The sequence below is a fragment of the Caretta caretta genome, chromosome 2, assembly GCF_965140235.1.
Source record: "Caretta caretta isolate rCarCar2 chromosome 2, rCarCar1.hap1, whole genome shotgun sequence".
Taxonomy (NCBI): domain Eukaryota; kingdom Metazoa; phylum Chordata; order Testudines; family Cheloniidae; genus Caretta; species Caretta caretta.
Window position 1 is genome coordinate 130,223,033 of NC_134207.1, and position 13,932 is coordinate 130,236,964.

A 13,932-nucleotide genomic window follows, 5' to 3' on the forward strand; every position below is an offset into this window, starting at 1 on the left:
GGATTCATGCATTTAAAATGTTCATGTATTGATACTACACCGGGATACTGATTTGTAATTCAAGTAAAAAAAAAAATCTTATATGCAAATCAGTTCTTTGAATTGCAGATGCTTATGTGCCCTTATCAGAGATAACGAGACCTCATGCTGATAATAGTTAAAAATACCAAAATAAATATGAATGTAACTGCAGTGGGGTTCCATTGTGATCTATCATTGAAACTGAGGTATTTTAATTGTTCATTGATTAGATTCCATTAGTTTGTAAGGACTCAAAAGAAGCAGTTTAGTGGAGTTGATATAGTTATTGTTCACTTGGCAAGCTTTATTCATTAAGTAAATTAGAAGCTGAATTGACTTTTGATGACACATAATTGGTTTATCTCAATGACTCACTGAAAAATGAAAGTAAAACTAATGGTAAGTGTTCTGGAACAATCTTGGTAACATTATACAAGATCATTGGATTTCAGCGATCAGTTTTCTTCAGGACAATTTTCAAAATTTGCCATTTGTTTTCTGAATATTTCTTGATTATTTTTTAAATATTTCTGTACTTAAAATATGCCAGCTGTGAATACACTAAAGAGATTACTTTTGCTACTGAGTCTACCATAAAGAAGAGACCACAGTCAATTGCACTCAGTGCTCAAACTGGAGATGGAGGAAGTAAAACTAGGCCCTCAATCTGAGTGTCAGATCACTCTGAAGAGACACTTCTCCACTTGCACCTCCAATGACCAACTGCCCCCCCACACCGCCCGCATCTTCATCTCACTACTCCTACTGCTACCACCAATTTGGAATGACAGCACAGCAAAATGTAAGAAAATGATTAGATAAGACTTATACTTCATAAGGACTATTCTTGCTGATTTTTCTTTCCTTTCCATTTTTGTGTGTCTGACTTTCTCTACAAAAAAAGTAATATTTTTAAATAATAATAAACTGTTACCTATTGATTTCTCTGCTCTTAAGGTGCTAGTTTCTTAGTCTTTAGTTTACAGATGAGGAAATTGTGGCAGAGAATTGTAAATTCCTTAGATCAGAGTAAGCCAGTGGCAGACCTAGGAACAGAACCCTGCACTCTTGAATGGCTGTTCTGAGGCCTGTGTTTCTATCCCTTACGTGTCTCCTCCTTGTGTGCCACTCCTGTACACAAGTGCAATAGCTGAAATCATCCAAGATCCAAGATCTCTCACAGTTCCTAGATTTGTGTAGTTGGAGACTGGAGAAAGGCATTTTCAGTGAACAGCTCTCAGTTATGGAATTGACTCCTGCTATTGGTTTGAACGAACGTGAATTTCTTGACCACCTGGGGACATTGTGAAATCCACATATTTTTGTCAATCTAGTTGGGAACAACCCAGCCAAACTCATTAGTGGATGGTGGAGGCATGTTTATTGTTGTGTATCTCACTGAGTTTGTACAAAACCATATTATCATCAGGGTATCTTTACAGTGTCTGAGAAGTAGTGGATTGAGTATGGGGCTAGGAATTAGGTTTTCCTTCTGATTCTGCCACCAAGTCACTCAGTGAGCTCAGATAAATCACTTAACTTCCCGTGGCTGAATGCCACCTCTGTAAAATGGATATAATGTGTATTCACCTTCAGAGTACTTGGATAACCACCAGTGTGAAGCACTGTGTAGTGTCATCAGGGCCTTTGTATTTATAACATGATAGTAAACAAGAGTACCACTACTCCATTACCTGCCACTATATTAACAATGACGGATAAGCCCATTAGCTGGGATGTTTCTGCTAAAATCTCTTCAATGGGACTCAGTGCAGCAGCAGGGGCCCCACTGGTGTGGAAGCTTGCAGGATCAGGAACTTAAGTTGTCGTTGTTAGGCTGACGCTTGTGTTGACTGCAGTGGTTCCTAACTTTTTTTGGTAGAGCTGGTTGAAATTTTTGTGTCAAAAGTAAGTTAAATGAAAAAAATGACTCTTGCATTAAACACATTTTTGCAGAAAAAATCATTTTTGATTAAATATTTTTTCCATCTTAAAAAAAAATGTGCCTAGTAAAGGAAAAGAAACATTTATCTTTCCCCAAAACTTTCCACCAAAAGACTTGCCAGTCTTCAAACATCGCTATTCCTTGGATCTTATAATTATCTTTAGGACTTTCTTAGATTATATAGAGATTCTGACCTGTGATTATGTTCTGCAGCTAAATTCTTTGGCAGGAGGGTAAGATTATGTAAGTTCTCTGGCCTGCATATGCTTTTTGATACCTATTGGGTTTTTTTGGCAGGATGTTTTGTAGGCAGTTTTCCTTGCACGTTGTTGGCTAAATTGTTAACTATAGTTCTAACTTTATTTTCTCTCTCTCTCCATTTCTTTCATAGAAATAAGGTGATTGGATAAAGCTTACATGAGAAAGCAAGAATATGGAAGGGAGAAGAGATGTGGGGTGACTGAGGAGGGGAATGGAGAGATGGAAGAGGGCATCTTGAAGGAGGTGAGTGTAATAGAGTCCTTGGTGGGTTATGTGGCCTAGTGGTCAATGCACCTAATTCTCCCCCTGCCCCACCTCCTTGGTGGGTCAGTCTTCAGTCCTGGACCTCCTTTACTCAGAGGAGCAGTAAGGAATACAGATGGTTCAAGTTCCTCCTTTAATGGGGGCAGTGGTAGGGGAACCTGGATCTGCCCACTCCATTGGGCTCTGACCCAGGGCCCTGGAAGGGTCAACAGTATCTGCCCCCCAAAAGTGCCCTTGGAGTTATCCTCCATGGGTCACTTTCTACTTCTTCTTTTCTCTCCCTGCTTTCACTCCCAGATAAGGTAAAGAGAATAGAAAAGGGAACCAAACCATCAGCCCCAACTGAGAGCAGCATATAGTCTCAGCAGGAGCCTTCAGGAGAGGATTGTCCTCCTCCCCAGCCTCCTTTCTTTTGAGCTGGGTTGCTCCCTTTTCGACCCCTTCTCCAGGGGGAGCATGCTCTGCAGGGGTGGAGGAGTGCAGCTTCCTGGCCCAGTACTGGCCTTCCGGGCCGGTGTGGTGATTGTATACTCCATCATGGTGGGGATCAGTGGGACAAAAACAAATGGCATGGTTAAGCTGGAAAGATCAGTTAATAGCAATATAGGTGGATAAGTTAATAGAAAATCATGGGCTACTTAAATAACATTACAGTAAATCATTTGTTTTACTTTGTGAACCCTCAGCCAATTGGGTCACTCTTTGTTTTTAAACAAAAAAAGTAACAGCACACAAGTACTTTTTGTAAGTTTTGTATATTAATTTGGGGGCTTCAGTGGATGCAGACAGTAGAGTTCTCTCGATAGCATCAAGATTTTATTCATCCTCCCCCAAAGGCAATTTTAATTATTTTGTTAATTCAAAGTATCTTGAAATCTCTTAACTTCCAAGGGCCAGTAACTACCCGTACTCATCCAGAATAGCACGATACTCCCCAAGTAGTATGCTCTCATTTGCTCCTGAAAACTGTTTTAAAACCAATGTTTAGGGGATGACTATGCTGCAAATAGCTGCATTCATATGTAAACAAGGATAACATACCCTATCCATGACAAAATTACTTGCCCTAGTTATACAGCCTGAGTAACTGAATCAGGAACCAGAACCAAAACGTTGGACTTAGGTCACCTATCACAGACGATGAATTAGGAATGGTCAAAGAGAAAGCTGAAGAAAATGGTAAATTGATCTCAATCCATAGATTGAAATATCTTTGCAAAGAAAGGTTTGGCCAGCTATGAATAAAAGGGGGGGGGGAAACCCTGTAAAATAGCCCAATTGGTACCTCTCGGGAATTAACCACATGCACTCAGTTTGCATTTTATTTATTTCTGCTATCTGTGATTTTTTTCTCTCTCTTGCTTTAAGCCTTGGTTCAAAAAAGCACTTCAACAAGTGCCTGCAGTTAACTGTAACCTTAAATGCTTTGCTGAATAAAGGGCTTAGTCTTTCCAAATCACATACCCAACAGAAGTTATGAATTATAGCCTAAGGGTGTCTATTTTAAGCACCCAAGGTTATAAGCAGGGTATTACAATATAAATACATATCAAGGTCTCCAAATTAAAACTCCAAAGCCTAGCTCAAAGCCCTGATCTTTTTTAATCAGCAGTCTAAGAGCTCTTTAGCCTCCTGTGCTCCAGTTAGCTAAATGATATTGCTTAGATAAACACTATACCTATTCTGATTAGCTTCATGTTTATTCATGGAGTCAAAGAGTTTAGAGGTGGGGAAGAAACCTCCCAGGTCATCTAGTGCAACTCTTTGCCAATGCAGGATTGTTCCCAGTAGGATATTGCTAGGTGTTTTGTATGCTCCAGCTTCAAATGATTCAAACTGTGGGGCTTCTGCCACTTCCTGTAGGTTGCAGTGGTGTTCCCAAGGAAAACTTTTACCCAGATTAATAGACTTTAATCTTTAAAAAAATGTGATGATACAGTTTGCATTTTCCTTTGCTCAATTTCTTTCTATTATACACAGACTAGCTAAAGCAATGGCCAAATGTCCTTATTAGGGTATTTTTAGACTAGAGCTGGAGGTGTAATTTCCAGTTTGAGTTAACGTAACCATTCTCAATCTCATTGAGCTAACATGACACATATGGAAATGTTGCTATGATGGTGTGAGCCTGCCCAGGATTGTAGGCATATACTCGGGGCAGTTAGCCCCTCCTCCACTCGCTCTGCCTCGGCTACACTTTGATTTTTAGCCTGCCAGTTCGATCCGAGCTAGGCCTGGTCTACACTAGAAAATTAGGTCAGTGTAACTATGTTGCTCAGGGTTGTGAAAAATCCACACCTCTGAGGAACAAGTTAAGCCAACCTAAATCCTTTTGTAGACAGCACTGGGTTGATAGAAGAAGAGGGGGACTACCTTTGCCAATGGAAGAACTCCTCCCATTGGCATAGATAGTGTCTACAACGAAGTGCTGGGTGACCTATAGAAAACACCTGAAAAATCTGGAATGCCAGCAGCAGCACTTTCTTTGGAAGATCCTCAACATAAAGTGGGAAGCTTGTTGCACTAATGTCGATGTCCTCACAGAGTCCAACATCTTCAGTGCTGAGGCCCTGATTATCCAGCACCAGCTGAGGTGGAGCAGGAACTGTGTGTGCATGCCTGATCTACGCTTACCAAAACAACTGCTGTACACCCAACTCACCAAAGGAGAAAGGAAATGGGGAGACCAAAAGAGGTGTTTCAAAGACACCCTCAAGATAAACATCAAGAGATGTGGCATTGATACCTCACACTCAGAGACAGCAGCCCAGAATAGGGATAACTGGTGAAGACTTGTCTGAGAGGAAACATCCACTTTTGAGGAAAATCTCCTTGCCCTGGTTGCAGCAATGCCAGAAAAGAAAGGAAAGACAACTGTCATGCAGCAATCGTGGCCCAATATAATGTCCCAAAGATATTGCAGGAAGTTGCTCTGTCTGCCATAGTAGCATCATTACTGATCATATTTTATGTAATCAATTACAGGAGCTATGTAAATGAAATCTCAGTCTTGACTGAGCATCTGAAAGGATCAAGATAGTGAAAGAGTAAATATATCTATTAGGAGAAACTTTTCATTTTACATTTTATCAGTTTAATAGATCTTTAATGGAGCTGACTTTTCTGATCTTATATTTATCAGTATCGTGTACTGCATATATATAATACCATTCAGTGCATAAATATGAACGTGAAGATCATAGAATATCAGGGTTGGAAGGGACCTCAGAAGGTTATCTAGTCCAACCCCCTGCTCAAAGCAGGACCAATCCCCAATTTTTGCCCCAAATGGCCCCCTCAAGGATTGAACTCACAACCCTGGGTTTAGCAGGCCAATACTCAAACCACTGAGCTATCCCTTCCCCCAAAAGTGTAGTGGCAGCGGGGGGATTCGAACCCACGCCCCCGAAGAGACTGGAGCCTTAATACAGTGCCTTAGACTGCTCGGCCACGCTACCTACCTACCTACAAGATAAAAGAGAGAAGCTGAACATTTTATCTTAAATAGGGAAAACAAACAAAAAACAAAAACAAACCTTTGTTTTATTTTATCTGCATTTTGATGAATTGAGGCCAAGTCGATGTAACCCTGACAGTTGCCTGGCCATGACTTTTTTTCCCCTTTATTGTGTACAGAATTGCAAGTCATGGCTTTCAGGTTATGCAGAAGGCCAAAGTAGATTATCATAATGACCTCTTTGAGCCTTAAAATCTTGAGTCCTCTACTGAGAAATGTATAGATGGACTCTTGACCTATTAGGAATCCACAGGGATCTGCCCAGCTGTTTCCCAGTGCAGGATCAGAGTCTAACAAAGGCATATCCCTTTTCAGTTAAAGAGAACTACAAAGTCCATGGTGTGTCTCTTTTATCTCACCTCTTTCAGTAAAAAAATATCTTGAAGCTTGTCATTTCTGGCACAAGCAATTGTTCTGTAATGAAAGTTTTATTATATAAACAAACAATACAAATATTTGTCCACAACAATATATAATTCATACATATTTTGAATAGTGTGACTGGTGACGGGATGAAGGGGTTTTTTTTGTTTGTTTGTTTGTTTGTTTTTTAATGTAATGAACCAGAAGTATACATAACTGTTATGAATGAAAACTGGTCACTCTGCATATACCCACATCTTAAAGGTGGGAACATTAATATTTCACTTAGTATTAAAATGTAGAAAAATGTTACTTTTCTTGAGGATATATATATATTTTTTAAAGACGTTTGCATGAAAACCAGGATCTCCGGCATCTTTGTTGATGGTTCATCTGCTCCAGTTGGTTATTCTTAATCATGAACTTCTATTAGTTCCTCTTGTGTTTTGTACGGCCACACACTTGCATGTTAATTTTAATGTACGGGTTGTTTCACTGTACATTACAATTTTGTAGAACTTATGATTAGCTCCACATCTTGGGCTTTAATTCAGTGAAATATTTAAGCACATGCTTAAAGTTAAGCTTTTGGCTCAGTGTTTTGCTGAACTGCAGTGCTAGAAAAGATAGACAGGAATTTGGAAACAAGCTGTATGCAATGTGCAATGACAGATCAGGAAAAAGTTGGGGTTTTTTATTTGTTTGTTTGTTTTAAAATAGTCCTCATGCTCTCTCCAAAGTGGCTCTTTGTTAGTACCTTTCAACATGTGTGGATTAACAATCTGGGTGTTTCATGCTGTCCCCATAGAAGTCAACAACAAAACTCCCATTGATTTTAATTGTTCATCACTGGATCTTTCCTTGTTGTGTGGGGATTCTTAGCTGGTTAAGACTAATACTTTTCACATGCTTACCACCTCCTCTTGATATATTTGACTTGGGAATTAACACATTACAAAGCATCCATACTCTGTGCACTCAAGACTGCCTACTTGTGTGTCAGTTTGGTTTTCTTGTATCCTGATATACTGGTTCCACTCCATGCTGTTTGCTTGTATGTAGCCTAATCAAATGGAGGCACATATATATCAATGTTGAACTCTAAAGAATGATAGATCACAACAATGCCCCAGCTGAGAAATTAGCACAAAGTGATAGCAGACTGAAAAGCCAGAATCCAGAAGCAATATCATGTTTTGTATTGTACTGTCCTTATTCAGGTTGGTGGACATTTACACAAGTAGTCATGAGAGCCAGTGACCAACGTAAGTAAAGGTTGCACAGGCTAGCACTAATAGGAAGAAACTAGAATTAAAGCGTCAAGGACTTTCAAGTCAAGGACTTTCATTTGAGGAAAGATGAGCTTTAAAGATACTCTCCCAAAAATACAATAATAGTTGTAAATACAATAAATGCAATGGAACGCATTACCAAGAGCAAAACACAGTTCCTATAACAGGGAAGGAAAAGAGAAATTGTATGCAGTTGTAAGTAAGAGACAAACAACAAGAAAAAGAAAACTCAGTGATATGTTTCCCTAGAAGATAAGGGGAATTAACTAGCAATACATCCCTATAGACTGACAGAGCTGTGTAAAGCTTTCAAATTAAAAAAAATGTCCTTTTAAAGGAATTGTAACTTCAAGAAAATAAAAGTGAAAGGAAGTGAATAAGATATCTAGTCAGCATGAAAGGAAATAGAAAGACAACCAGTTCATCCAAATCTTGGCTAATATGAGAAAATGTTTTGTGAGAATGAGGTATCTGATGATTAAATAGGGCAGGAAGAATACTGAAAATAAGGATTCCAACTAATTGGAGAGAGAGTGCATTAGCTTCAGTTTCCAAACAGAAAAAAGTGAGTCTCATGCTGTTGCTGTCAGTAGTTGGGCATTTCATTGTCTGAACAGTGTATGACAATGTTGAAAATAACAGTAAACCAGCAATGTAAATTAGAGAAAAAGGGAATACACCGCTGCTCTATAAAAAGTTCCTTTTTTATTTTTTCAGTTGTGAGACTTCCCAGACCTTATCTGCATAGTCTGACAGCTAACTGAAGGGAGAGATAAGAGATGAATACAAATAATATCTCCTTCCCTAACATAGCACAGATATCAAAAATACTTTTGGTCCAAAGTGAAGAAAAGGTCGAATGCTTTAATGCTGGTACTTGGGAGGGTATCAGCACTTTACCTGCTGTCAGTTTTTATTGTAGTAATACAGAAATTAGGATATGTGGCGCAAAGAGATTATGTAAAGAAAAATACTGCATGTGAAAGACGATCTCATTGCATAGAATCAAATGTGCATTTGGTGTAATACTCCTTTTTTCCCAGAGTGCATGTCTCTTAGGGGATTATCAGACTTCGGGGCAGGAAAATTAACTATGAAAGACCATTCATTAGAATGCCTAGTTTTTGAGGTAGTCAAAAAAGTAGTCCTTTTCTGCAAACTAAAAATTCCCTTAAAGAAAGATGAATGGCATCATTTACCAGTAGATAAACTGCTATAGTTAACACATCTTGTCCCATGGTGATATCAGTGGAGATTAGTATTGTGACCATTTGCTAGACTTGCAAGAACACCTGAATAGTTAGTGTTCAATAAGTGTCACCACTAAAACAGTTTTGTTTTGGTTTCTAATGACCAGCAGCCAACATATTGTTTTCCCAGAAGCATAATAGAGATGGGTCTGAACCACACTATTGCATTCTGTCGAACTCTGGATCCAATCCAAATTCTGGTTCAGGCCAATCTATAAGATTCATCCAAACTGTAACAACAGATCAAACCATCTCAGAGTTGGGCACATTCAGGTACAAGTTCTAAAGCAGGATTCTTATCTCAGTTACATCAATTTTATGTCAGTGTAACTCTACTTATTGCAGTGGAGCTGCTCCTCCTAATTTATGTCTGTGTATGTGGGAGGGAAGTGAGTGGCTTGCTGATTTTTATGTACTCCATTTGTCCTTTGCAGCTGCATACTTTCCCTTGATCCTAAAATATTTTTTTTTATTTCTTTATTGAAAACATTTAGTAAGATACAAGCAGCAACATAATTAAACATAGTTATAGGTATTTAGCAAAACTCAGTATGGTGTTCCCTGGGCATGAAAATTAATTCTTTTTTCTTTTAGAAGCTAGTCAACTACATCTCCCCTTACGTGACTATAGCTGATAACGTTTTAATGCCCATAGGGCTCCTTTGTGGAGATAAAATAGTACAGAATATATTGAATTCAATCACTGAAACAAAAACAAAAAATCTTACTGCTGTGTTTGACTTGAGACAAATAAAACATCATACAAAGTTTTCCCTGGAGTAGTCTCATTAGAATGTTAATAATAAATATTCACTGATTACTGTCCTTTCCTGAAATTGGAGTCCTGTGCTAAAGGGAGAACTGATAGATGAGATTAGTCTATTCGAACTGTGAAGGGGATAGCATAGAAGAGTCTGGCCTCCTTCCTGGGTTCAGATCTCAGCTCTGGCCAACAAACCATTCCCCAAAAAAAGTGTCTAAGGAATAAGTTTTTATTAAAAAATTACTATAAAAATATCTGTGCAAACAATATTGCAAATGTGAGTCCAGTGCAGTGTTTTCTTCAATGAGTCTTCTAGCAAAAAGCTTTAACCAATAAAGTTGAGGACACCATTTCATCTCAGTGAAGAGGAAACTGTGAAGCATCATAATCTGTCTGAGGGATAACATAGGGACAGTCTAACAGAGTATTTGAACTTCTAGTAGGCTTTGGACATCCTACATGTCAAAACTTAGCACACATTTTGACCGATGATTTTGAGGATAAATCTTTTATCTAGGAACATGTGTGATGATCCACTATGTGGATCACTTATAAATCTCACAATAAATAGTCAGTGTATTTGACCTTTGCTCATAAAGAAGAGGAGGTGTCAGTGAAACCATTGCTGTAGTTAAGTCCTGTTCAAGTCTGAAGCCTCACTGGAAGTGATCTAAGATACCGAAGAAAGCCAAATGCTGTGGGTGATGATTTTCCACCAGCTTCTCAATTACATTACTAAAGAAAGCGAGATATCAGACAGGTTGGTAAGTTAGTGTTGTTAATGGTGATGTTTTCTTAAGTAAGGTCTGGAGGGCCATTTGTTGAAGTGCTGTGGGTAGTTTACTCTCTTCCACTGAAGGAATCAATTCTGAAGCACTAAGAGGAGAGGGAAGTGATCAGGAACAGTCTTCGTGGATTCACCAAGGGCAAGTCATGCCTGACTAATCTAATTGCCTTCTATGACGAGATAACTGGCTCTGTGGATGAAGGGAAAGTAGTGGACGTGTTGTTCCTTGACTTTAGCAAAGCTTTTGACACGATCTCCCACAGTATTCTTGCCAGCAAGTTAAAGAAGTATGGGCTGGATGGATGGACTATAAGGTGGATAGAAAGCTGGCTAGATTGTCGAGCTCAAAGGGTAGTGATCAATGGCTCCATGTCTAGTTGGCAGCCGGTATCAAGTGGAGTGCCCCAAGGGTTGGTCCTGGGGCCGGTTTTATTCAATATCTTCATAAATGATCTGGAGGATGGTGTGGATTGCACCCTCAGCAAGTTTGCAGATGACACTAAACAGGGAGGAGTGGTAGATAAGTTGGAGGGTAGGGATAGGATACAGAGGGACCTAGACAAATTGGAGAATTGGGCCAAAAGAAATCTGATGAGGTTCAGCAAGGACAAATGCAGAGTCCTGCACTTAGGACGGAAGAATCCAATGCACTGCCACAGACTAGGGACCGAGTGGCTAGGCAGCAGTTCCGTAGAAAAGGACCTAGGGGTTATAGTGGACAAGAAGCTGGATATGAGTCAACAGTATACCCTTGTTGCCAAGAAGGCTAACAGCATTTTGGGCTGCATAAGTAGGAGCATTGCCAGCAGATCGAGGGACGTGATCATTCCCCTCTATTCAGCATTGGTGAGGCCTCATCTGGAGTACTGTGTCCAGTTTTGGGCCCCACACTACAAGAAGGATGTGGAAAAATTGGAAAGAGTCCAGCGGAGGGCAACAAAAATGATTAGGGGACTGGAACACATGACTTATGAGGAGAGGCTGAGGGAACTGGGATTGTTTAGTCTACGGAAGAAAAGAATGAGGGGGGATTTGATAGCTGCTTTCAACTACCTGAAAGGGGGTTCCAAAGAGGATGGCTATAGATTGTTCTCAGTGATAGCAGATGACAGAACAAGGAGTAATGGTCTCAAGTTGCAGTGGGGGAGATTTAGGTTGGATATTAGGAAAAACTTTTTCACTAGGAGGGTGGTGAAACACTGGAATGCGTTACCTAGGGAGGTGGTGGAATCTTCTTCCCTAGAAGTTTTTAAGGTCAGGTTTGACAAAGCCCTGGCTGGGATGATTTAGTCGGGGATCGGTCCTGCTTTGAGCAGGGGGTTGGACTAGATGACCTCCTGAGGTCCCTTCCAACCCTGATATTCTATGATTCTATTATTCTAAGCACTAGCAATGTATCTGAGCATGGGCATAGGTACTCTCTATGCATCTTTACCAATCTTGCAGAACAAGGCTCCAACTCATATGCTGTAGTATTGGTAAAGGCAAGCTCTCTATGCCATAATTAGTCAGATTCCAAGGTTTTTTTCCTCCATTGCTGCTCCAGTCTTTTTTCCACCTTGCTTCAACTGTTACAGGTAGGGTTGCCAGGTGTCAGGTTTTCAACTGGAAAGTCCAGTTTTAAGGGGACTGTATCGTCTCCAGTCAAAAGTATTGACCTGTCACCAAAAGTCCAGTTACCACAATTCCGATCTTGTGCCCCCTTCCCCCAGCAAGCCCAAGGCCCCTTTAGCCCCCAAGTGCTGGCCCCAGAGCTAGAGGCACCCCGGCTGCTATTCCTAGCCGAGTTGCACAGGCTGCTCCCGGGGCCGGGACAGACCAACCTCTGGGAACCTCCCCCGGCTGCAGGAAGCTCCAACCCTTCTTTCTTCCCCCTTTGCTCCACGCAAACTCTTTGCCTCAGACCCGCTGCTGGATGGAGCCTCCCCCCTCTCTTTATGGTGAGTTGAGCTTTGGGTGGGAGGTGGTTCAGGTAAAGGGCAAAGGTACCAGACCCTTGTGTGCTGGGAAGCTCAGAGTTATTTTGCTTTGCTTGGGGGAGATTGCTAAAGGAAGCCCCTGCACTTTCAATCTGAAGCCATTCTATCGAAGTGGCACATCAGGGCAGGGCATGGTGAAGAATGTAGGGCTGGAACCCCCTCAAGGCGCCTGGGCTCTGCCTTGGAACGCAAGTGCTGCAACAAATGGAAGGATTTGTTTGCTCTGAAGTGTTTGCTATGCTAATAATGGCAAGTCAAAGCCAGCTTCCCTTCTCCCCCAGGCCCCATGCATTCATCCCATTCGTTAGTATTTCCATTGCTGCTAGCGAGCTTGTTCTGGCTGTTTCATAGTGTATATGCGGGTAAGTATTTGGTGCAGAACATTTTGACCATAGCTGTAGTGTCCAGTTTTGAGAAATTTGAAAGTTGGCAACCCTAGTTACAGCTCTGCAAGGAACAAAATCAATACGTGGAGATTGTAGGGCGAATTAGGGGACATTATACCAATGTTTACTCTAGCACCCTACCTACAATTCAAACACTGGTTCATTGCTAGGTCCGTGTGTTGCTGTGGGATGACCTGGTGGCTCCCTAACACTAAGGGTATGCCAGCACAGTGATTTCACTGTGCTTTCAAAGGAGAAAGGGGAAGGCTTTACCTTTGTCTGGAATATGTGTTGGTCAGAACGTGAAAAAGAGGTAGTTTTACTTTGCTTTCAAAGCTCAGGCCCGGCGACGGGGAGAGGGGCAAAGGGGGCAATTGCCCAGGGCCCCAGGTGATTTAAAAGGGCCCGGGGCCTTGGCCGCTGCCGTTGTAGTAGAGGCAGCAGCTGGGTGCCCCAGGCCCTTTTAAATAGGCCAGGCGGGCCACAGGGCAGGGCTCCTAGGTGTGCGCAGGGTGGTACCGGTGGTGGCAAAGGCAGCCAGGTGGGCATGTGGAAAACCTGGCCATGCCGGAAAAGTGCACCCAGCAGTGCAGCTGGCAGCTGGCTGGGCACCAGGAGCACAGATGGCAGCAGCTCACTAGGCACCAGCCACCATAGGCGCAGCACCTGTGTCCGTGCGGCCTTGGGGTCCATTGACTGCTCTATCCTGGGGCCCGGAATTGCTGTCGATGGGCCTGCCAAAGCTGAAGATTAACTCCAAAATATTTGTTAGTGTGAATTAACATCACCACAGGTACTAAAGAAATTGATATGAGATTATTTTAAAGAATCCTTTTTGTGGTTACCAGGACAAACCATCCCAATGTGTAGAAAGAATAGTAAATATAGCAGGTGACCAGCTTGGCTTAACAGTGAAATCCTTGCTGATCTTAAACACAAAAAAGAGGCTTACAAGAAGTGGAAGATTGGACAAATGACCAGGGATGAGTATATAAATATTGCTCGGGCATGTAGGAATGAAATCAGGAAGGCTAAATCACACCTGGAGTTGCAGCTAGTGAAGGATGTTAAGAGTAACAAGAAGGGTTTCTTCAGGTACGTTGG

At 41.2% G+C, this 13,932-nt stretch overlaps 1 long non-coding RNA gene across 3 annotated transcripts in view; it reads left to right on the forward strand.

Moving 5' to 3' along the window:
• LOC125632035 (uncharacterized) overlaps positions 1 to 13,932 on the forward strand; it is a 128,853-nt gene that overhangs the window by 36,642 nt on the left and 78,279 nt on the right. For all 3 annotated transcript variants that reach the window (XR_012667064.1, XR_012667065.1, XR_007355149.2), the window contains exon 3: positions 2,358 to 2,470. This is a non-coding gene — a long non-coding RNA (uncharacterized LOC125632035). The remainder of the gene's footprint in view (positions 1 to 2,357; positions 2,471 to 13,932) is intronic.